Here is a 25,171-nt window from a genome sequence, read left to right as displayed (position 1 = left end):
CACGATCCGTTACAGCCATGCGGATAAGATGCCTGTCATCTCGATTGCTAGTGATACGAGGCTGAACCCACCGATTCCATATTCTGCAAACAGTCATTGGATCTCGACCAATGCGAGCAGTAATGTCGCGATACGATAAACCGCAGTGGCGATAGGCTACAATCCGACCTTTATCAAAGTCGGAAACCTTATGGTACGCATTTCTCCACTTTACACGAGGCATGACAACAACGTTTCACCAGGCAATGCCGGTCAACTGCTGTTTGTGTATGAGAAATCGTTTGGAAACTCTCCTCATGTCAGCACATTGTAGGTGTCGCCACCGGCCCCAACCTTGTGTGAATGCTCTGAAAAGCTAATCATTTGCACATCACAGCATCTTCTTCCTGTTGGTTAAATTTCGCGTCTGTAGCACGTCATCTTCGTGGTGTAGCAATTTTAATGGCCAGTAGTGTATTTGTTAGGTATAGAGGTAACAGTGCTTCCCGACCATAAGGTCCTTAGCTTTCTTTAAGACTGTAGAATACTAAATGACCGTTTGATGCTTTGGGCAATGTTCCTGCAGCAATTTAGTTACCAGATACGCTACAGTAAAGGGACCGAGAATTGTATTGCCGATGCTCTGTCGCGGCTGCCCCTTACAGAGGACGACAATGAAGGGGAGGAGTCAAAGAACTAATTTCAGCTGCTGTACATGAAAGGAGTACCGGGGGGAAAAGAAATTCCTGAGGTGTGCAGAGATATGCGGGGAGCGCAAAATTATGGCCCTGAACTGGAGAATATTAAAATCACCTCTGAGAGCAAAAACTACGAAAAAATACCCTGCCATTTAAAGATCCACAAAGGTGTGCTGTTTCGCAGAAGAGACGAGAAGACAGATCAGTGGAGACTGTGCTTTCCAGACAAATATGTGGAACAGGTGATAGATTACTTCCATGTAAGTCACGGTCACTATGGGGCCCGTAAGTGGACGGAACTTATAGAACAATACATACACATTAACAACCTCGCCAGACACGTACGCGCAAGCTGGGTTCCTGTGATCGATGTCAGCTAGTAAAATATTACACTACAACTCAACAAGGGGAATTGCAAAGTATAATACTGACCAACGTAGGAGAAGTACTGGCGGTTAACAATTTTGGCCTACTGCCCACAGGACGTGGCGGTATGAAGTACATATTTGTTGTTGTGGACCTCTTATAAAAATTTCTTATACTTTATCCGATAAGGAAAGTTAACAGCAAGACGCTGATAGCCAAATTAGAAAAAGATTTCTTTAAAAACGTAACCAAACGAGAAACGCTATTATTTGACAACGTACCTCACTTTACATCAAGCACTTGGAACAACTTTATGAACGACCAGGATATAAAACATATTAAAATATCCGTGTACCACCCGGCTAGTAACCCTGGCGCGCGGTATATGCGAGAAGTTGGACGACTGAGTCGGACTTACGCGAATGATAGACGCTCAAAGTGTACTCACATACGTTCATTTGAGAACGTTCTAAACGGCGTGAGAAGTAACGCAGCTGGATATTTGCCCTTGGAGGTAATGACGAGAGTCAACTTGAAATTTCTGTTAACAGAAACTGTGGAATTCTCGCAGCGCCAAGCTGAGTCGGCCGCTGAGACGGAGCAGGCGGTAAAATCCCGTCTGGTGAAGTTGGCAGCGGAAAGGAAGAATCGGCATGATGGGCGGTACAAACCGGTTAAATAAAGAATGGGAGACAAAGTCCTAGCATGTACGAAAGAAACGTCCAGCGAAGTGGATGGACAAATAACGAAATTGTTTCAACTGTACTATGGGACATTTGTAGTGGCAGAATGTCCGCACCCTAATACTACCGACTCAAATACCCTGTTTCAGGAAAACTTATAGGATTAAGAAATGTGACTGAATTGAGACCGTACATTGAGAAGAGGAAAGTAGGTTAAGAAATAAGTGTATCTGTGTTTAGATTATAAGATTATTTAGAGGAGTAATTTGAAATGTTTTATTTCAGGGTTTATTGTAGTTTGTCTGTTGTTTCGTCACATAGCGATTTTTTTTTTTGACACAGGGTCTATGCAATTATAAAGAGATAGTTTAGACGCACATCTGGTTGCGAGGAGGTCGGAGAACTGAATTATTTGGTGAACGGTATCAAGTCAAAAGTCAATGCACAGTATGCATATAAGTTAGGTTTTTGGGGGTATATAAGGGATTTATTTATTTGTATGTCTGTGTTAAGCTTAAGGTTTTGGATGGATATGTTCGTTGTAATTTCCAAATTATAAGCTATGGTCACGTCAATTTGGTTGCATGGAGGTCGGAGAAATTTGGAAAATGAAAATTCATAATGCTTACCTTGGAAGACAAGTGTATGTTTATCTACTTATCTAAGAATATTTTGGGGGAATCATTTATTGTTGTATGGAGTATCGATTTGTGAAAGCAGCTTCACTGCATTGAATTAAACGAGAGGTGAGATTTGTTCATATTTGTTGCTAGTTAGGGTCTAAGGGAGTTATTTGAATTAAGAGAAAATATTATTTTGAAGTCGATTGGGAATCTGTCCCGAGATGCATGTCTGTAGTGGGACCTGAATAACATGTCGGAATCACTGAAGAATTTACGAGCATCTTGCAAACGTTGTAAATCAATAGTTTACTGTGTATGTTGTGCTGTGTATGTTACTGCAGATCCTGGGTCGTCTCGGGAAGTGTTTGTTTTCTGGTATCTACACCAGATTCGAATTTCAACAGATTTGTTCCCTAAAAACATTGGCGAAGGAATGCAGAGCCATACAAAATTTCGGCGGGCTGCTCGCCTCCGAATCTGTGGAGTGCCGCTGGAGACGTCTTTGGGACGATAAGGTTCTGTGAAACTGCGCGCAGTGGCCCTGATTTTTATGTGGCATTTCAGTACACCGTCGATTTAGATAAATGTATAATTTTACTTGGCATTTAATTAATGTGCTGCAATTCATAATTTACGTTACATAAAACAACAAAACGACTATTCACGTTGGTGTGTAGAATATATGAGTCTGGCGATATACCATCTGACTTTCGGAAAAGCATCATCCACACAATTCCGAACACGGCAAGAGCTGACAAGTGCGAGAATTATCGCACAATCAGCTTAACAGCTCATGCAGCGAAGCTGGTTCAAATGGCTCTGAGCACTATGGGAGTTAACAGCTATGGTCATCAGTCCCCTAGAACTTAGAACTACTTAAACCTAACTAACCTAAGGACAGCACACAACAGCCAGCCATCACGAGCGAAGCTGCTTGCAAGAATAATATACAGAAGAATGGAAAAGAAAATTGAGAATGCGCTAGATGACGATCAGTTTGGCTTTAGGAAAAGCAAAGGGACGAGAGAGACAATTCTGACGTTACGGCTAATAATGGAAGCAAGGCTAAAGAAAAATCAAGACACTTTCATAGGATTTGTCGACCTGGAAAAGCGTTCGACAATATAAAATGGTGCAAGCTGTTCGAGATTCTGAAAAAAGTAGGGGTAAGCTATAGGGAGAGACGGGTCATATACAATATGTACAACAACCAAGAGGGAATAGTAAGAGTGGACGATCAAGAACGAAGTGCTCGTATTAAGAAGGGTGTAAGACAAGGCTGTAGCCTTTCGCCCCTACTCTTCAATCTGTACATCGAGGAAGCAATGATGGAAATTAAAGAAAGGTTCAGGAGTGGAATTAAAATACAGGGTGAAAGGATATCAATGATACGATTCGCTGATGACATTGCTATTCTAAGTGAAAGAAGAATTAAAGGATCTGCTGAACGGAATGAACAGTCTAATGAGTACACAGTATGGTTTGAGAGTAAATCGGAGAAAGACGAAGGTAATAAGAAGTAGTAGAAGTCAGAACAGCGAGAAACTTAACATCAGGATTGATAATCAGGAAGTCAATGAAGTTAAGGAATTCTGCTACCTAGGCAGTAAAATAACCAATGACGGACGGAGCAAGGAGGACATCAAAAGCAGACTCGCTATGGCAAAAAAGGCATTTCTGGCCAAGAGAATTCTACTAATATCAAATACCGGCCTTAATTTGAGGAAGAAATTTCTGGGGATGTACGTCTGGAGTACAGCATTGTATGGTAGTGAAACATGGACTGTGGGAAAACCGGAACAGAAGAGAATCGAAGCATTTGAGATGTGGTGCTATACACGAATGTTGAAAATTATGTGGACTGATAAGGTAAGGAATGAGGAGGTTCTACGCAGAATCGGAGAGTAAAGAAATATGAGGAAAACACTGATAAGGAGAAGCGACAGGATGATAGGACATCTGCTAAGACATGAGGGAATGACTTCCATGGTTCTAGAGGGAGCTGTAGAGGGCAAAAACTGTAGAGGAAGACAGAGATTGGAATACGTCAAGCAAATAATTGAGGACGTAGGTTGCAAGTGCTACTCTGAGATGAAGAGGTTAGCACAGGAAAGGAATTCGTGGCGGGCCGCATCAAACCACCCAGTAGACTGATGACAAAAAAAAAAAAAAAATTACAACTTTCTTTAAATTTAAAGAATGCTGCATCAACACCACTACAAATAATTACACTATTGATCAGGCGCTTAGGATATTTTTGTTATTGTATTATGAATTTAAGTCTTGTAAATTTGGGCTCTACTTCATAACATATTTGGCACGCCAACATATTATGAACTGCAGGTGTGTGAGGTAACGAGCATTTCGCTCTTATTTAGGTATGTGGCCGAAAGAGTCAGCCTTAAGGAATTGTGAAACGAACGAAGTCGTCCCGGACCATTTGCTACAAATCGCCACGAGATACGGAAATTCACAAACATCCATTGTGCTGAATAAGGCATAAGCGCTGTAGCGTGCGAGTGAGACAGACGAGAACCCACCTTATAGGGGAACCCTGTAGAAATTGTGAGTGTGTGGGTTTTATTTTTTCAAGCTGCGCAATGGATTGATCCAACAAGTACCCTTTGGCTCCTGCAAGAAACAATTTCGACCTCACACTACTACAGGAGTCAGACAGGCGCTCCTAATGTACCAACAAGAACTGCTTGAAAAACATTCAGCAACAAATATCTTCTGGAGTAAGGAAAAGACACAAAAAAATTCTATATATTCTTACGAAACTAGTGGGATACTTGGATATGTGCATATTGCTCGTTAGTGTAAGAAAAACATTAAACGAACGAAAAATGTTATTTATTACAAAAAGATCTGAGAAATCAAGTGAAACTTTTTCTTATAAAATAATAATAAATTCCCGGGTTCTTTTCGGAACAGTAGAATTGCCTCTTATGGATAGGAATGCTATTATTTTACAAAGTAAGGAAAGGTTCTTTTCTCTCTTTTCTTTAAGAATGTTATTTACTCGGTAGAATGGCTGAGAGCCACGCCCACACAATTTGAATAACTTTTCTAGGTACGGTCAAGGCTGTCGCGTGAGAAATGTAGTGGAGTGTACTGTTAGGGAGGAAAGATGGGGCTCGCATACACTTTAGCGCACAATACATGTCGGAACGAATGACGCCTGCCGCTTGGGTTCTGAGGCCATCCTTGGTTCCTTCCGGCGGCTGGCTGATTTGGTGAAGACAACCAGCATCGCACGCGGAGTGCAAGCTGAGCTTAATATCTGCAGCATAGTGCCCAGAGTCGATCGCGGTCCTCTGGTTTGGAGCCGTGTGGAGGGTCTAAACCAGAGGCTCAGACGACTCTGCGACTATAATGGTTGCAAATTCATCGACCTCCGTTATTGGGTGGAGAACTGTAGGGCCCCCCTAGACAGGTCAGGCGTGCACTACACACCGGAAGCAGCTACTAGGGTAGCAGAGTACGTGTGGCGTGCACACGGGGGTTTTTTAGGTTAGAGGGACCCCCCCTTGGACGAAACGATAAAATACCTGACGGCTTACCAGAGAGGACATTATCATCGTTGATAAAGAACGTCCGTCCTCAGAGACCAAAAACAGGAAAAGTTAACGTAATATTGGTAAACTGCAGGAGTATCCAGGGCAAGGTTCCTGAATTAGTATCTCTTATTGAAGGAAATAGTGCGCATATAGTATTAGGAACGGAAAGTTGGTTAAAACCGGAAGTGAACAGTAACGAAATCCTAGACACAGAATGGAATATATACCGCAAGGATAGGATAAACGCCAATGGTGGAGGAGTATTTATAGCAGTAAAGAATTCAATAATATCCAGTGAAGTTATTAGCGAATGCGAATGTGAAATAATCTGGGTTAAGTTAAGTATCAAAGGTGGGTCAGATATGATAGTCGGATGCTTCTATAGACCACCTGCATCAGCAACCGTAGTAGTTGAGCGCCTCAGAGAGAACCTGCAGAACGTCGTGAAGAAGTTTCGTGATCATACTATTGTAATAGGGGGAGACTTCAATCTACCAGGTATAGAATGGGATAGTCACACAATCAGAACTGGAGCCAGGGACAGAGACTCTTGTGACATTATCCTGACTGCCTTGTCCGAGAATTACTTCGAGCAGATAGTTAGAGAACCAACTCTTGAAGCTAACGTTTTAGACCTCATAGCAACAAATAGACCGGAACTTTTCGACTCCGTGAATGTAGAAGAGGGTATCAGTGATCATAAGTCAGTGGTTGCATCAATGACTACAAGTGTAATAAGAAATGCCAAGAAAGGAAGGAAAATATATTTGCTTAACAAGAGTGATAGGGCACAAATCGCAGAATATCTGAGTGACCACCATCAAACGTTCATTTCTGAGGAAGAGGATGTGGAACAAAAATGGAAAAAATTCAGAAACATCGTCCAGTACGCCTTAGATAAGTTCGTACCGACTAAGGTCCAAAGCGAGGGGAAAGATCCACCGTGGTATAACAATCATGTACGAAAGGTACTACGGAAACAAAGAAAGCTTCATCATAGGTTTAAGAGTAGTCGAATCATAGCTGATAAGGAAAAGCTGAACGAAGCGAAAAAGAGCGTAAAGAGAGCAATGAGAGAAGCATTCAACGAATTCGAACATAAAACATTGGCAAACAATCTAAACAAGAACCCTAAAAAGTTTTGGTCATATGTAAAATCGGTAAGCGGATCTAAATCCCCTATTCAGTCACTCGTTGACCACGATGGCACCGAAACAGAGGACGACCGAAGAAAGGCAGAAATACTGAATTCAGTGTTCCGAAACTGTTTCACTGCGGAAAATCGTAACACGGTCCCTGACTTCAGCCGTCGCACGGACGCCAAAATGGAAAATATTGAAATAAACGATATCGGAATTGAAAAACAACTGCTATCACTTAGTAGCGGAAAAGCATCCGGACCAGACGAGATACCCTTAAGATTCTACAGTGATTATGCTAAAGAACTTGCCCCCTTTCTATCAGCAATTTATCGTAGATCGCTGGAAGAACGTAAAGTACCTAGCGACTGGAAGAAAGCGCAGGTCGTTCCCATTTTCAAGAAGGGTCATAAATCAGATGCGAATAATTATAGGCCTATTTCGCTTACGTCAATCTGTTATAGAATAATGGAACATGTTTTGTGTTCTCGTATTATGACGTTCTTAGATAATACAAATCTCCTTCATCATAACCAACATGGATTCCGCAAACAGAGATCATGTGAAACTCAGCTCGCCCTATTTGCCCAAGAAATTCACAGTGCCGTAGACACTGGCGAGCAGATTGATGCCGTATTCCTGGACTTCAGGAAGGCATTTGATACGGTTCCGCACTTACGTTTAGTGAAAAAAATACGAGCTTACGGAATATCGGACCAGGTTTGCGATTGGATTCAGGATTTCCTAGAAGAAAGAACACAACATGTCATTCTTAACGGTTCAAAATCTGCAGATGTAGAGGTAATTTCGGGAGTACAGCAGGGAAGCGTGATAGGACCTTTATTGTTTACAATATACATAAATGACTTAGTTGACAACATCGGTAGCTCCGTGAGGCTATTTGCAGATGACACGGTTGTCTACAAGAAAGTAGCAACATCAGAAGACTCGTACGTACTCCAGGAGGACCTGCAGAGGATTAATGCATGGTGCGACAGCTGGCAGCTTTCCCTAAACGTAGATAAATGTAATATAATGCGCATACATAGGGGCAGAAATCCATTCCAGTACGATTATGCCATAGGTGGTAAATCATTGGAAGCGGTAACGACCGTAAAATACTTAGGAGTTACTATCCGGAGCGATCTGAAGTGGAATGATCACATAAAACAAATAGTGGGAAAAGCAGGCGCCAGGTTGAGATTCATAGGAAGAATTCTAAGAAAATGTGACTCATCGACGAAAGAAGTAGCTTACAAAACGCTTGTTCGTCCGATTCTTGAGTATTGCTCATCAGTATGGGACCCTTACCAGGTTGGATTAATAGAAGAGATAGACATGATCCAGCGAAAAGCAGCGCGATTCGTCATGGGGACATTTAGTCAGCGCGAGAGCGTTACGGAGATGCTGAACAAGCTCCAGTGGCGGACACTTCAAGAAAGGCGTCACGCAATACGGAGAGGTTTATTATCGAAATTACGAGAGAGCACATTCCGGGAAGAGATGGGTAACATATTACTACCGCCCACATATATCTCGCGTAATGATCACAACGAAAAGATCCGAGAAATTAGAGCAAATACGGAGACTTACAAGCAGTCGTTCTTCCCACGCACAATTCGTGAATGGAACAGGGAAGGGGGGATCAGATAGTGGTACAATAAGTACCCTCCGCCACACACCGTAAGGTGGCTCGCGGAGTATAGATGTAGATGTAGATGTAGATACTGTGAGCTGCGATGACTACTGCCTGCGTCGCTCGTTGCTGACAAATAACACAACCATCTCTTTCTGTCTGTATTGACTTTCGCCAATGAAACTCTCCCTACGCCTTGTTGAAGTGAAGGACTCCTATCCGCCCCTAGTCTAACTATTGGCGTGGTACAACGGTCAGATAACCAGTCCACCGTGATGCCACTCAATACTCGTTTGCAGCCGTTTAACTAGTACTCTGTCCGTGTTCACACCGCACAATAAGTGATGGCCAACACAGTGAACAATGCTTAATCGCGAGCGACTCAATATAGATTGTCACTCCGATTCGCTAACGACAGAGCTGCTCTCTCAGTGAAGTACTGAGGAGAGACTTTGTTTCTCGATCTTTGTGTACACATATGAGCGCACTCGCTCTCGTTACGTGTTCCACCTCCAAGGGCGACAACGGAACGGCCCCTTTCTCTGGAAAAAGTTGCAAGGGTATATCATTTGTTGCCTTCCCTCACTCCTCTGACCCTTTGCGTCAGAAATATTCCGCCAATCAGCGTTGCTCTTTTAAACGGGAGAATGACGTTTCGTTTGAGTCGACTAATGAGGAAATCTGTAGCATCTCCATTAAGCGGACACTGTCCTCCTGTGAGAACTTCGTAACTATGCAGTCGGTCCGCGAAAAATTGCGTCTTCTGGGGGCTCCCACACAATGTAGCAGAATTTGCTTTTAAGTCGAACATGTAAGTCGTTATCCCTTCACTCCGGCAAAAGCTGTCTTCTCTCTGGGCGGTCGCTTCGTCCAAAGTAGGCATGTTGTTGACCCAGCCCTCTGATGAGACAAACTTCTCAGTGGGCTGGTTTCCTTTTTAGAACGAAAATCCCTGTTGCCGTCATGTTGTGTACGCCAGCTTCGACTTTTTCAACCTCGGTGCGCACTTACAATTTACTTATTAGACTTGCATATCGTTTACATGAATTCATACAAAATTGACTCTACCTTATCGAGTTTGGTTTCGAATGAAGTGTCGAGATGTGCAGAATACGATTGTGAGGATGGAATACGTAAGAAATGAGGGTCAGGAGACCACTCCACCTTACAAAACTGTTTGTAGCCAGGGAGACGTAGCAGTGTTAAATATGGCGGAACTAAGATTGGCGATAAAGGGAAACATTTTTGGATTTATTTAATTCTGTAGTAAATCAGGGAATGAAGCCACTGTAACTTTAATCTACCATTCGTAAATTTTCATGAAGATCCCAATAAAACTTTAATATTGATCATCTCTGTAATAGTTTAGGATTTACTGTTAAAGTGAAATGAACAAGTTTTGTAACAAAGACCTGATTGCTAAATTCTGAATGCTTTGGTGGATCTTAACGATCGACATTTCATATAGAAGCGCATCATTAAAATGACAAATGTTTTAATATCAATTCTATAACTTTACTTGTTTAAAGTATATAGTAAATTTAAATTATCATTATTTTCAGCTAAGTATCAGATCATCACTACCTCCTCATAAAACACAGTAAACGACTACTGAATCGTTAGATACTAGAATATGTGTTTAAAGTTTGGTGCATAATAGTTACTTTTGTTCTTTATTCATTTATCAGAAAGCACAATGGTGCAAGGCTACTGGTCATGGCATTCAGAGCAAAGAAGGAAATTGTATTGGTTTTATGTCTAAAAATTTAACATTTATTGTGTAATAGATATCATTGTTACTTCATTTAGAATGTGAAAGTGGTCAAGCTTTGACTATTTAATTACGTTAAAATGTGATATAACGTAGAATAAGCTGTAGCGAGTCGGATGGATGGCTTCAGGGAAGGGAACTTTTCCCGTTGTATGGTATCGCGGGACTTAGTCTCTGAGCGGTGAGCAGCTGCGCGCCTGTTGTGAACTAACGAGGTGGAGTATTGGACTTGTGTTTCGCGATGAGATTGTGAATGGTCGAACTGTGTCAAATGAATATGAGCTCGAGTGTAACAGGAACTCTAAACACTACCACTTCCGCTGTTAATTTGGTTTCTGAATAAACATTATTCTAACCAAATCGCAACTGTGTGCTCTACATCATTTATGGAGCGTTAATTTAGCTCCCGATATTATTATTACAGTTGTTAGATGTTATATTAAATCTGAATGGTTCATACCATTTCGCAAACTTGCCATCAGCCGCCGGCTGCGATGTCTGAGCGGTTCTAGGCTCTTCAGTCCGGAACCGCGCTAATGCTACGGTCGCAGGTTCGAATCCTGCCTCGGGTATGGATGTGTGTGATGTCCTTCGGTTAGTTAATTTTAAGTAGTTCTAAGTTCTAGGGGACTGATGATATCCAATGTTAAGTCCCATATTGCTCAGAACCATTTGCCATCAGCCAGAGTCACAAGTGTCTAATTTAGAGCGTGTAATGCGACACGTACTGTTCAACCTCTAGACGAAATTGAGGCAAAACATTTTGACGAAGATGAACCGCATGTGAGCCTGCACATCTTTGGGATGATAGTTCGCATAGAAAATAATAAATAAAAGCATGAGATTTGTAGAGGACTATTCAGTTGTCAGGTATGAAGAAGGCTTTGGAAGAACAGGTTAACAGAATGGATAGTGTATTGATAAGAGGATAAAAGATTAATATCTTATATAGAAAAACAAGAGTAGTAAAACGTATTCGAATTAAATCAGGAGATTCGAAGGGAATTAGAGTAAGAAATGAGACACGAAATGTATTCGAAGAGTTTTGTTATTTGGGCAGCAAAATAACTGACATGGTCAAAACAGTGAGGATATAAAATGGAGACTGGATACAGGCATTAGTCGCTTCAGTCCGCATGTATACATCATACATGTTTGAGACTTGGAAAGGTCTCAGGAACCATACAGTTTCGTCTTAGAGAGAAAAGACTTCCTGAAAAAGAAAAAAAGAAAAAAACGTTATCATCGAGTAAAAGTCTAAATGTTTTGAAGTCTTTTCTGAAGGTGATTGTCTAGAGTGTAGACCTGTACAGATCTGCAATGTTGGCGTTAAACTGTGCAGGCGAAAACTGAAAATTAGTTGAGTAGATCGAATAACTATTGAGGCGATACTGAAAGAATGGGGGAGAAAAAAAGTTTGCGGAACAAATTGACTAAAAGACAAAGGAGCAGTTGACAGGACACCATTGTTAGGCACCTTTTTTGTTTTTTCTTTTTTATATCATTAGTCAAGTGAGTTATTTGATTCAGTCTGCCATGGCTTCTTCTCATGTGCCAACCTCTTCATCTCACTTTCATGCAACATTCTCAGTTAGTTGTTGAATATATTCCAATCTCTGTCTTATCCTATAGTTTGTAGCCTTTATTGCTCCCTGCAGTACTGTGAGTGATTAGCCTTTACTTGTGTGAATGTTATCGTAAATACAAACGTGGGAATGTGAACTGACATCGTAAATGCGCTATTGAGGTCAAAGCCACATCACTTACATGGAATTGGAAAGAATCTTGTCTGTGTGAAACCGATTTCATTCATAAGTACATAAATAAGCAAACCAATGATTTCATGCTCAGTAGACTTGGTCAGTGAGCACTGTTTGAAAAAAAAAAAAAAACGTAACTGTATAAAAAAACTAACTGTAATGTCCACCTTTATAAGAAAGTAACCTGAAACACACGAAAACTTCTGCGCCGACATATGACCCTCTTAAAGCAAAGAAACTGACAGAATCTACGTTGGGCAGTGGACACGAAACAATCACGTTTTATGAATCTCACTTGCAAAATGAAGTACTGTCAGAAACATCAACAAAGCAAGACTACGTAACAGCTAAAAAAATACTGCTAAGAAGTATCTACAGTTGCTCCAGGGAAACTGAGTTCATAATTTTGACACAGATTGCCAATTAAACACATGACTCAACCTATAGGCTCTGAATTTTGAGTTAGGAAGAAACTTATAAAAGAATTGTAGATTCTAATATGAAAATTCATTTAATCTAATGACTTCTTTGGTACAGTAAATTAACTCAGATCAATGAATAGAACAATTATCAAAAACTCGATTGTGAAGTAGACAAACACTACAAGCCTACAAAAAATAAAAGTAAGCTCTTTACCTCATCAAATAATGCCTTGTTCTTTTTATGTCCGTCTGCTATCCAACCATTATTCTGAGACATCATTCCTGCTAGTAATAAATCTGCAACTCCAATAGTTTCCAAAGTGCATCCATGCATTACACTGTACACTCAACGAAACCCCGCCTAATATACACCGCAGCTTTCCACTACTGACTATCATAGATTCCAAGACATCGCAGACACAGATACTGTTGGCTAACAACTGTTTCTCTGACCACAATTCTTCAAATATGTCATTTTCCAGATTTCAGCACATCCAGTAACATCATCAAAAAATAATACCTAGGAAGATAATCTCCGGTAGCTTAATAGATGTCCTATCGTCCTATCCTACTTCTTGTCAATGTTTTCCACATATTTCTATACTCTTCGCTACTTCTCACTTATTAAAATTCCGCCTAATTTTTAGCATAAGTGTATGGTGCTGCTGGTTTTGTCCTCCTTGCCTCATCCGTCATACGCTACTTTGCTTCCAAGGTAGCAGTATTCCTTCACTTCATCTACCTCGTGGTTCGCAATTTTTATGTTAATTTTATCAGTAAACAGTGTGTTCCACGAGGAATGGTCAATGTTCCGGGGAACGATCATTCTAAGCATAAAACCTATTAAACACGAGCTAGCTTAAGACCTATGAACACTGTGAAACAGATCTCTTCTGCCGAAAGACTTTTGATTTCCATATTTTTACAGGTGGTAGTATGGACCAAAACAAGAAAAAAGTGTCCAGTAAACCTAAGCTCTATGTGTACCTTATGAGCCATGAGTACCTTTTAATCTCCGCGACAATGAAACACGTCTCTTCCACCAAACAAATGCTCATAACTCATAAGGTATGCATTTTAGAGCCTATGATTCTATACATTTTATTCTTGTTCCGGTGTAAGGAACGTGTCCTCAAGTCTCTGTTGGGAATTTATTTACACCCTTTATACTACACTCACATTTATTGGAAGAATCATAAGGCAGTATAATTTACATTTGGAATAGCTTGTTTACAAAGCTATGATTCAACAAACTGAGTGCTCTTCGTCGGTTTGGCACCATAACAGGTATTATTAATGGAAGAGGATTAAAAAACAACCAGCTACAGGTTCGTTTAATCAGCGAGCTTCCACGGAAATCGGTAGAAGAAAGAAGTTAGGTATAGCGAAGCCCTATACACAGAAAATTCGAAGAGATCTCGTTCCAGACTGAGTAATGATTTCTGTGGTTTTTTTTGTAATGAATCCGACGCATAAAATTTGAGAAATTCGAGCTTGTACTGAACGTTCTGTTTGCGAGTCTAATAGCAAGGCCGCAATAAGATACTGCTGCACCACGCACCCTCCGCCACACACTGTAGTCCGTCTTGCGGACTGTACAGTTATATACAGATGCAGAAGCCTAGAAACATATCGTCAGTGAACAAATCTGAGGAAAGTGAAGAATCATGTCGTAGTGCCGATTGCTTCCACGAATGAAAATCGCTGTCCCCTCTCGTGTATGGTAAGCAGTCTTTCTGTCCTATGTTTGAGAGCGGGATAATCGACGACGTGAATAAAGTTTTATAGGGAAATTTATTTTCGACTAGCTATGACTCTCGGACCTGCTTCGGGTGGAATTAATATATCACTTTAATGTATTTGGATGACACGCCATTGCACACCAGGCGTAGCAAATTCCAGCTGAAAAATGAAAAGAAAAAAAGAAAACTCTTGCAGAGCCCGATTACGCTGAAGCTTAATTACCTCTGAAAGCCTACTATCGCACCTCATTGTTTCACCGCAGTGAAAATACATGTTCAACGCCCTTTAGTGCCGGAATAGCCTGTTCGTATAATGAGCCCTTTGTAATGACATCGTGTGCTGCGCCGAATCTAAAGTACATAAATACTGTATGTGAAGCAGAGGCGGGGGAAAATTCCGTATCTCGTATTTGTCTCTCATCTCCCTTGTTAGTGGCTACTTCATACACGAACGTTTAAATACATCTCTAATCTGGACCGCAATACCTCATTAACGTACAGCGCCTGAAAATTACCTGTATCTACAAAGACCTCTGTTATTTAAAAAAAATTAACAGCGTCGTTCATTTTCGTGTTCACAACAACTTGAGCTGACAAAAATCAAAGAATTATAGGCAACAAGATGTTTAATGAAACATAATGCGGTGGATGTAGCCTTCATGTGCCTAGAGTACAGTGTACCTAAGACTACGCGATGCTTTATGGTCGGTAATTCAGTCTAATGATTTATTTTAGAATCGCATGAAGGAATGTGCTAGAGACCGCCATAAGCAGTTTCCATCATATTCTACAGATTATGTTACTGTTAGTCATAAAGTTGGGTTTTGAGCACAATTTGTAAATAATTGGACTTCTACATATTTAGTTATTGTATAAAATATTAAAGTTATTTAGAATAAATCGTTAATCCTTCAGTTGTAGAATTTTATGGTGACTATTATTCTATATATTTTTAAAACCAATTATATAACGTGTAGTCGTTAAAGCCATACATCATGGGTTGTGCATTGTCTTGCATCTTAAAGGACGTCGTTTACCATATGTATTGTATTGTACTGTATGTTAACCGGGGATCTAGAAACGACGGAGAGGCTCCGTCCCCGCCGCAGCCGCAGTGGTCCTCAATCCCACGACGACTTCCGCAGTCCACTTCACCCCTCAACCGTCCCACATCGAACCCAGGGTTATTGTGCTGTTCGGCCCCCGGCGGACACCCCAGGGAGCGTCTCACGCCAGACGAGTGTAACCCCTATGTTTGCGTGGTAGAATAAGGGTGGTGTACGACTACGTGGAGAACTTATTTGCGCATCAGTCGCCGACATAGTGTAACTGAGGCGGAATAAGGGGAAAAAGCCCGCAATCGCCGAGGCAGATGGAAAACCGCCTAAAAACCATCCACAGACTGGCCGGTTGACCGGACGTCCACACAAATCCGCTGGGTGGTTTCGTGCCGGGCACCAGGCGCTCCTTCCCGCCTGGAAAGCCGTGCGTTAGACCGCACGGCCAATCGGGCGGGCTCCTTTACCATATGACATTAACTGAGTTTCGTTAATGTCTCAACAATTTTACCCGTCTTGGAAACGAAAATTTGTGTTAGTTTCCAGTAGCTTCAATTTCAAAATGTATTTAACTTCTAACTGGTATTATATAATTCTTCTGTTTAGTTTGATCTCATTGGCATTATTGGTTTGTAGTTGAGTAATAATGTAACACATAGTCGCCTAGACACGGTAGTGACAAGATTCACAATTTCAACGTTTACGAATTTCAATAGAGTGTTTTCTCCTAGATAAACGCTCATGTTGTACCCTGGATAACATCTTGACATTTGAGATCGTCTTAACTTTTCGGAAAAAAACTAAAACACCCGGAAAGTGAAGTCCATCTTTTAAAAGTAGAATAAGAAAATCTATTAAACTTCTACCATACGGCTGGTTGGGCTGCGGCCTTGCCGCAGTGGATACACCGGTTTCCGTCAGATCACCGAAGATAAGCGCTGTCGGGTGTGGCCACCACTTGGATGGGTGACCATCCGGGCGGCCATGTGCTGTTGCCGTTTTTTGGGGTGCACCCAGCCTCGTGATGCCAATTGAGGAGCTACACGACCGAGTAGCAGCGGCTCCGGTCACAGAAAACCATCGTAACGACCGGGAGAGCGGTATGCTGACCACACGCCCCTCCTATCTGCATCCTCGTCTGAGGATGACACGGCGGTCGGATGGTCCCGATCGGCCACTTGTGGGCTGAAGACAGAGTGCTTTATACGGCTGGTTAGAGGCAATATTCTGAAATGTGCACAATGGTCCAACACACTGGATGGCAGTATGTACACAAATAAATAGCGGCAGTATCGCGTACATAATGCTAAAAAGGGCAGAGCATTGTCAGAGTTGACATTTGTACTCAGATGATTCCTGTGAAAAGATTCCCGACGTGATTAAGGGCTCACGACAGGAATTAAGAGTTTGAGCGCGGATTACTAGTGGGAGATAGCCGAATGGAACATTGCATTTCGGAAATAGATAGGGAATTCAACATTTCGAGACCCACAGTGTCAAGAATGTGCCGTGAATACCAAAAACCAGGCATTACCTCATACCACCGACAACGCAGCGGCCGACGGCCTTCACCTAACGACCAAGAGCTGTAACCTATGCCTAGAGTTGTCAGTGCTAACAATCAACACCGCGTCAAATAACCGCATAAATTCATATGAGACGTTCGACGAACGCATCTGTTACGACAGTGCGATGAAATGTAGCATTAATGGGCTATGGCAGCAGACGACTGACAAAAGTGCCTTTGTTAGCAACACGACATCGCCTGCAGCACCTCTCCTGAGCTCGTGACCATATCCGTTGGACCACTGACGACAGAAAAACCGCGATCAGTTCCCACAAGTTCCGATATCAGCGGCTGGGCGAGTACAAAGCATCATATAAATATGACTTAGTTATCGAAAGCATAAAGAGAATGAAATAATGTCTCTTCATAGTCCTACAATAAGAGTCATAAATGACACTGAAACAGATGGAATTATACACTGCTGACTGTAACGGCAATCTGTTATATACACTAATGGCCATTAAAATTGCTACACCAAGAAGAAATGCAGATGATAAACGGGTATTCATTGGACAAATACACTCCTGGAAATTGAAATAAGAACACCGTGAATTCATTGTCCCAGGAAGGGGAAACTTCATTGACACATTCCTGGGGTCAGATACATCACATGATCACACTGACAGAACCACAGGCACATAGACACAGGCAACAGAGCATGCACAATGTCGGCACTAGTACAGTGTATATCCACCTTTCGCAGCAATGCAGGCTGCTATTCTCCCATGGAGACGATCGTGGAGATGCTGGATGTAGTCCTGTGGAACGGCTTGCCACGCCAATTCCACCTGGCGCCTCAGTTGGACCAGCGTTCGTGCTGGACGTGCAGACCGGGTGAGACGACGCTTCATCCAGTCCCAAACATGCTCAATGGGGGACAGATCCGGAGATCTTGCTGGCCAGGGTAGTTGACTTACACCTTCTACAGCACGTTGGGTGGCACGGGATACATGCGGACGTGCATTGTCCTGTTGGAACAGCAAGTTCCCTTGCCGGTCTAGGAACGGTAGAACGATGGGTTCGATGACGGTTTGGATGTACCGTGCACTATTCAGTGTCCCCTCGACGATCACCAGTGGTGTACGGCCAGTGTAGGAGATCGCTCCCCACACCATGATGCCGGGTGTTGGCCCTGTGTGCCTCGGTCGTATGCAGTCCTGATTGTGGCGCTCACCTGCACGGCGCCAAACACGCATACGACCATCATTGGCACCAAGGCAGAAGCGACTCTCATCGCTGAAGACGACACGTCTCCATTCGTCCCTCCATTCACGCCTGTCTCGACACCACTGGAGGCGGGCTGCACGATGTTGGGGCGTGAGCGGAAGACGGCCTAACGGTGTGCGGGACCGTAGCCCAGCTTCATGGAGACGGTTGCGAAAGGTCCTCGCCGATACCCCAGGAGCAACAGTGTCCCTAATTTGCTGGGAAGTGGCGGTGCGGTCCCCTACGGCACTGCGTAGGATCCTACGGTCTTGGCGCGCATCCGTGCGTCGCTGCGGTCCGGTCCCAGGTCGACGGGCACGTGCACCTTCCGCCGACCTCTGGCGACAACGTCGATGTACTGTGGAGACCTCACGCCCCACGTGTTGAGCAATTCGGCGGTTCGTCCACCCGGCCTCCCGCATGCCCACTATACGCCCTCGCTCAAAGTCCGTCAACTGCACATACGGTTCACGTCCACGCTGTCGCGGCATGCTACCAGTGTTAAAGACTGCGATGGAGCTCCGTATGCCACGGCTAAACTGGCTGACACTGACGGCGGCGGTGCACAAATGCTGCGCAGCTAGCGCCATTCGACGGCCAACACCGCGGTTCCTGGTGTGTCCGCTGTGCCGTGTGTGTGATCATTGCTTGTACAGCCCTCTCGCAGTGTCTGGAGCAAGAATGGTGGGTCTGACACACCGGTGTCAATGTGTTCTTTCTTCCATTTCCAGGAGTGTATATTAGACTAGAACTGACATGTGATTACATTTTCACGCAATTTGGGTGCATAGATCCTGAGAAATCAGTACCCATAACAACCACGTCTGGCCGTAATAACGGCCTTGATACGCCTGGGCATTGAGTCAAACAGAGCTTCGATGGCGTGTACAGGTACAGCTGCCCATGCTGCTTCAACACGACACCACAGTTCATCAAGAGTAGTGACTGGCGTATTGTGACGAGCCATTTGCTCGGCCACAATTGACCAGACGTTTTCAGTTGGAGAGACATCTGGAGAATGTGCTGGCCAAGGTAGCAGTCGAACATTTTCTGTATCCAGTAAGGCCCGTACAGGACCTGCAACATGCGGTCGTGCATTATCCTGCTGAAATGTAGGGGGTCGCAGAGATCGAATGAAGGGTAAAGCCACGGATCGTAACACATCTGAAATGTAACGTCCACTGTTCAAAGTGCCGTCAGTACGAACAAGAGGTGACTGATACGTGTAACCAATGGCACCCCATACCATCACGCCGGGTAATACGCCAGTATGGCGATGACGAATACACGCTTCCAATGTGCGTTCACCGCATTGTCGCCAAACACGGATGCGATCATCATGATACTCTAAAGAGCACCTGGATAACCCAGAAAAAATGATGTTTTGCCATTCGTGCACCCAAATTCGTTGTTGAGTACACCATCGCAGGCGCTCCTGTCTGTCATGCAGCGACAAGGGTAACCGCAGCCATGGTATCCGAGCTGATAGTCCCTGCTGCTGCAAACGTCGTCGAACTGTTCGTGCAGATGGTTGTTGTTTTGCAAACGTCTCCACCTGTTGACGCAGGGATCGAGACGTGGCTCCACGATCCGTTACAGCCATGCGGTTAAGATGCCTGTCATCTCGACTGCTAGTGATACGAGGCCGTTGGGATCCAGCACGAGGTTCCGTATTACCCTCCTGAACCACCGATTCCATATTCTGCTAACAGTCATTCGATATCTACAAACGCGAACAGCAACGTCGCGATACGATAAACCGCAATCGCGATAGGCTACAATCCCACCTTTATCAAAGTCGGAAACGTGATGGTACGCATTTCTCCTCCTTACACGCGGCATCGCAACAGCGTTTCACCAGGCAACGCCGGTCAACTGTGTATGAGAAATCTGTTGGAAACTTTCCTCATGTCAGCACGTTGTAGGTGTCGCCACCGGTGCCAACCTTGTGTGAATGCTCTGAAAAGTTAATCATTTGCATATCACAGCATCACTTCTTCTTGTCGGTTAAATTTCGCGTCTGTAGCACGTCATCTTCGTGGTGTAGCAGTTGTAATGGCCAGTAGTGTATTAAACTGCACTGGGCAAGAAATCGGATTGGTGTTGTTTGTTAACAAATTACTACACTAATGTGTCGTCGCTATCATTACACTATTGACATCATTCAATTGCGAACTTCAGCGGTTCATTGATGAGAAAGACGAAGGGACGAAACAAGAGGGTCTTCCTCTGCGTGTTCAGTACACCATAGAGACGCTAAATATTACGCAACAGAACCCACCAACTGAACAACATATGTATCGTAAAATATGTTTAAGAAGTCACATGTTTATTATTTCTTGGTTTCTAATTTAGTATTCGGAGCAAATGAAAGTAATAGCCAAAGAACAAACTTCTAATCTGCTGAGATTTCCTCAGGACGCCACGTGCACTGTCAAGAAAATGACCTAAAATATAAAAACTCCACTCTTCTCCGCATTAGAAGCAGAAGTAAGATTTGCTCACTTGCATGCCTGTACTTCTCATAGGCTCACTAGAAAACAGGTTTTCGTATCCAATGCACGTAAATTTTCACCACTTAAAGATCGGCGTTACTGTTTCCTGTATATCGTTCGGATTTGCTCTGTGACAAAAAAAAAGTAGCCTCAACAGATCTTTTTAAAGTGTTTGAAGTGCCTATGTGCTCATACGTAGTCAATACCTTTAGGATACTTTTGGAAATAATATAGTTTCAAATCAGATAGATTAGCAAATCGTTTTATAAATGTAAAGAGAAAAATTGCAGTTTGCGATGCCTTAACAGTACAATGAAGTAGGATACATACAGAGGCATAGAGTCATCCGTGTTTCATGGGCCAGTTCACAGATAGTAGAGGAAATGGACAGATTAGCGAAGAGACACTCAATGCCATACGCAAAAAAAAAAAAAAAAAAAAAAATCTTTGCCCAATATTTAACTAGAAGATGTAAGTTTTATTACTTATCTATACATGATTACTTACTATCACGAAAACACAAAACGTAGTAAACAGCGTATCCAGTATTTCCTGTTGACGACGGGTTTAGCTCATTTTCTTGACAGTGCACGTGGCGTCCTGAGGAAATCTCAGCAGATTAGAAGTTTGTTCTTTGGCTATTACTTTCATTTGCTCCGAATACTAAATTAGAAACCAAGAAATAATAAGCATGTGACTTCTTGAACATATTTTACGATACATATGTTGTTCAGTTGGTGGGTTCTGTTGCGCAATATTTAGCGTCTCTAAGGTGTACTGAACACGCAGAGGAAGACCCTATTTCGTCCCCTGGTTTTTCTCATCAATGAACCGCTGAAGTTCGCTATTGAATGATGTGAATAGTGAAATGATAGCGACGACACATTAGTGTAGTAATTTGTTAACAAACAACACCAATCCGATTTCTTGCCCAGTGCAGTTTAATACACTACTGGCCATTAAAATTGCTACACCACGAAGATGTGCTACAGACGCGAAATTTAGCCGACAAGAAGAAGGGATGCTGTGATCTGTTGTAGAATTTTAGAACATGTTTTTTGCTCGAGTATGATGTCGTTTTTGGAAACACAGAATCTATTATGTAGGAATCAACATGGATTCCGGAAACAGCGATCGTGTGAGACCCAACTCCCTTTATTTGTTCATGAGACCCAGAAAATATTAGATACAGGCTCCCAGGTAGATGCTATTTTTCTTGACTTCCGGAAGGCATTCGATACAGTTCCGCACTGTCGCCTGATAAACAAAGTAAGAGCCTACGGAATATCAGACCAGCTGTGTGGCTGGATTGAAGAGTTTCTAGCAAACAGAACACAGCATGTTGTTATCAATGGAGAGACGTCTACAGACGTTAAAGTAACCTTTGGCGTGCCACAGGGGAGTGTTATGGGACCATTGCTCTTCACAATATATATAAATGACCTAGTAGATAGTGTCGGAAGTCCCATGCGGCTTTTCGCGGATGATGCTGTAGTATACAGAGAAGTTGCAGCATTAGAAAATTGTAGCGAAATGCAGGAAGATCTGCAGCGGATAGGCACTTGGTGCAGGGAGTAGCAACTGACCCTTAACATAGACAAATGTAATGTATTACGAATACATAGAAAGAAGGATCCTTTATTGTATGATTATATGATAGCGGAACAAACACTGGTAGCAGTTACTTCTGTAAAATATCTGGGAGTATGCGTGCGGAACGATTTGAAGTGGAATGATCATATAAAATTAATTGTTGCTAAGGCGGGTACCAGGTTGAGATTCATTGGCAGAGTGCTTAGAAAATGTAGTCCATCAACAAAGGAGGTGGCTTACAAAACACTCGTTCGACCTATACTTGAGTATTGCTCATCAGTGTGGGATCCGTACCAGATCGGGTTGACGGAGGAGATAGAGAAGATCCAAAGAAGAGCGGCGCGTTTCGTCACAGGGTTATTTGGTAACCGTGATAGTGTTACGGAGATGTTTAACAAACTCAAGTGGCAGACTCTGCAAGAGAGGCGCTCTGCATCGCGGTGTAGCTTTCTCGCCAGGTTTCGAGAGGGTGACTTTCTGGATGAGGTATCGAATATATTGCTTCCCCCTACTTATACCTCCCGAGGAGATCACGAATGTAAAATTAGAGAGATTAGAGCTTTCAGACAGTCGTTCTTCCCGCGAACCATACGCGACTGGAACAGGAAAGGGAGGTAATGACAGTGGCACGTAAAGTGCCCTCCGCCACACACCGTTGGGTTGTTTGCGGAGTATAAATGTAGATGTAGATGTAGATGTAGACGTCTTAGACAAAATGTTCTACTCGATGGGTACTAACTCTTAGAAAACCTTCGACCAGGAAAGGGAGGTAATGACAGTGGCACGTAAAGTGCCCTCCGCCACACACCGTTGGGTGGTTTGCGGAGTATAAATGTAGATGTAGATGTAGATGTAGACATCTTAGACAAAATGTTCTACTCGATGGGTACTAACTCTTAGAAAAGCCTTGGACTCAGGGAAGAATATAACCTGTCTGTTATACTGACCGCTACGGTCGCAGGTTCGAATACTGCCTCGGGCATGGTTGTGTGTGATGTCCTTAGGTTAGTTAGGTTTAAGTAGTTCTAAGTTCTAGGGGACTGATGACCTCAGAAGTTAAGTCCCTTAGTGCTCAGAGCCATTTTTTTGTTATACTGAAGTGGCATAACGCGTCAGGACTAACCCAATATTTTTGTAACGGACACTAAACAAAAAATAGAGTAAATTGCAATAAATCTGTAACTAGTTGCCTGCCACTGACACCCTCTCAAAACTACCCTAGCTTTCTGCAGCTCTATCTATTTCTCTTTTCTTTCCTACAATCTGCCAACATTACTTGATTATTTCTTGCTCTTTCGCCGACCTGTCAACATCTTATTCAGATTTGATTTCCTTTGTACAACTACCATGTGTTTCGGCTTTAATTTCATTGCTGGTCATTCGGCAACAACTTGTTATGAGAATACTACGTAAAACAATATCGGTAGACTAACACTACTGCTACGTCACGTTCGTTACTGTAAGCTCATATACTGTGGAAATTTCAGTGTTAAAGCTCTACGGTTGTGTGTTTAGACATAAGACACGATCTGAAAGTCAAAATCTAAGGAGATGATATAAATGTATAAATAAATAAATTTGAACTGAATTTTAGTTCCTAAGTGTGCTAAAAGCGACAAAACTTGTTTTTCCATTTGCACGTCAGTATATGTACAGCGTCCCTGGTTTCGATATGACTGAGAAACGCACCCTTAAAAATGGCTCTGAGCACTATGGGACTCAACTGCTGAGGTCATTAGTCCCCTAGAAATTAGAACTAGTTAAGACTAACTAACCTAAGGACATCACAAACATCCATGCCCGAGGCAGGATTCGAACCTGCGACCGTAGCGGTCTTGCGGTTCCAGACTGCAGCGCCTGTAACCGAACGCACCCTTACTTTTATCTCATGTCTATGCGGTCAACGTAGCTGGGACTCTGTTCCCGAGGGACTCGTGAAAAATAAGTTCCGATGGAGCACGTGCGCCGCGTCGGCGGCGGAATACGATTCGCTGTGTGAGCAGAAGGAGGTGTTACGTGGCTGCAATGTGCACTGAAAACCCGTTCTCTGACGCAGCAGCCTCACAGACAAGAAAAGGGAGCGTGACCAGAGTTTCTCAACTCAATTGTATTATTGTTCAGATTGTACTTTCGAGGCCCGAGGAGAATTTCATGTGACATAAAAGGAGTAAAGGCTCTCTTTCAAATTTAAGAAATGTGACACTTATAAGTTAATTTTGGACTACCATTAAACATTAGCCTGACTCAAACCCCTTCATGTTTCATAACGTTGCGTTAAATCTTCACACCAATTTCAGTTTCCTGTCTCTATTCATCTGATCTTATGCTGTGTCTCTAAAGACAGGTCATTGTACTTTCTCCAGTTTCTCACTTTTTTGTTTTAATTTTATGTTGTGAAATGCACATTTTGCATGAAGAAGGTAAGTACTTGATAAAATCAGTTGGATTCACCGTTCATTTATAATAGTATGACGCACCGTCCACCATCCTCCTTTCACCACGCATGTATCCGCCTTCTACATCGACTATAAACAATAACTTGCGCAGAACAGTTGTTTCTGCGGAAGTAGGTAGTGCCTGAAGTAAGGAAATTTATTTCTATTTTGTGCTACTATGAACTCATTAATTGATCACGCTATATATCTAACGGTGAGATAGCAACAGTTATTGTATCAAGTGCTTAATTTCAAACAGGACGGGAATAAAACGTTTCGAAATGTGGTGCAACTGAAGAAAGATTCGATGATAGATCATACAACCACTTAGGAGGTATGAGTCAAATGAGGAAAAAATAATTTAGCACACAGCCTGACTAAACGAAGAGATCGTATTATAGGATAGAGCCTGTCATCAAGGAATCGTCAATTTCGTAA

General features: G+C 42.7%; 1 pseudogene; it reads left to right on the top strand.

Annotated features, from left to right (window-relative positions):
- Nucleotides 1-16,317: 16,317 nt before the first annotated feature.
- LOC126476082 (5S ribosomal RNA) lies at nucleotides 16,318-16,435 on the top strand (annotated as a pseudogene).
- Nucleotides 16,436-25,171: the final 8,736 nt, after the last annotated feature.

This window comes from Schistocerca serialis, chromosome 4 (assembly GCF_023864345.2).
Source record: "Schistocerca serialis cubense isolate TAMUIC-IGC-003099 chromosome 4, iqSchSeri2.2, whole genome shotgun sequence".
In the NCBI taxonomy this organism is placed as follows: domain Eukaryota; kingdom Metazoa; phylum Arthropoda; class Insecta; order Orthoptera; family Acrididae; genus Schistocerca; species Schistocerca serialis.
Note: the sequence above shows the minus strand (reverse complement) of the source record. Positions and strands in the feature narration are given on the sequence as shown.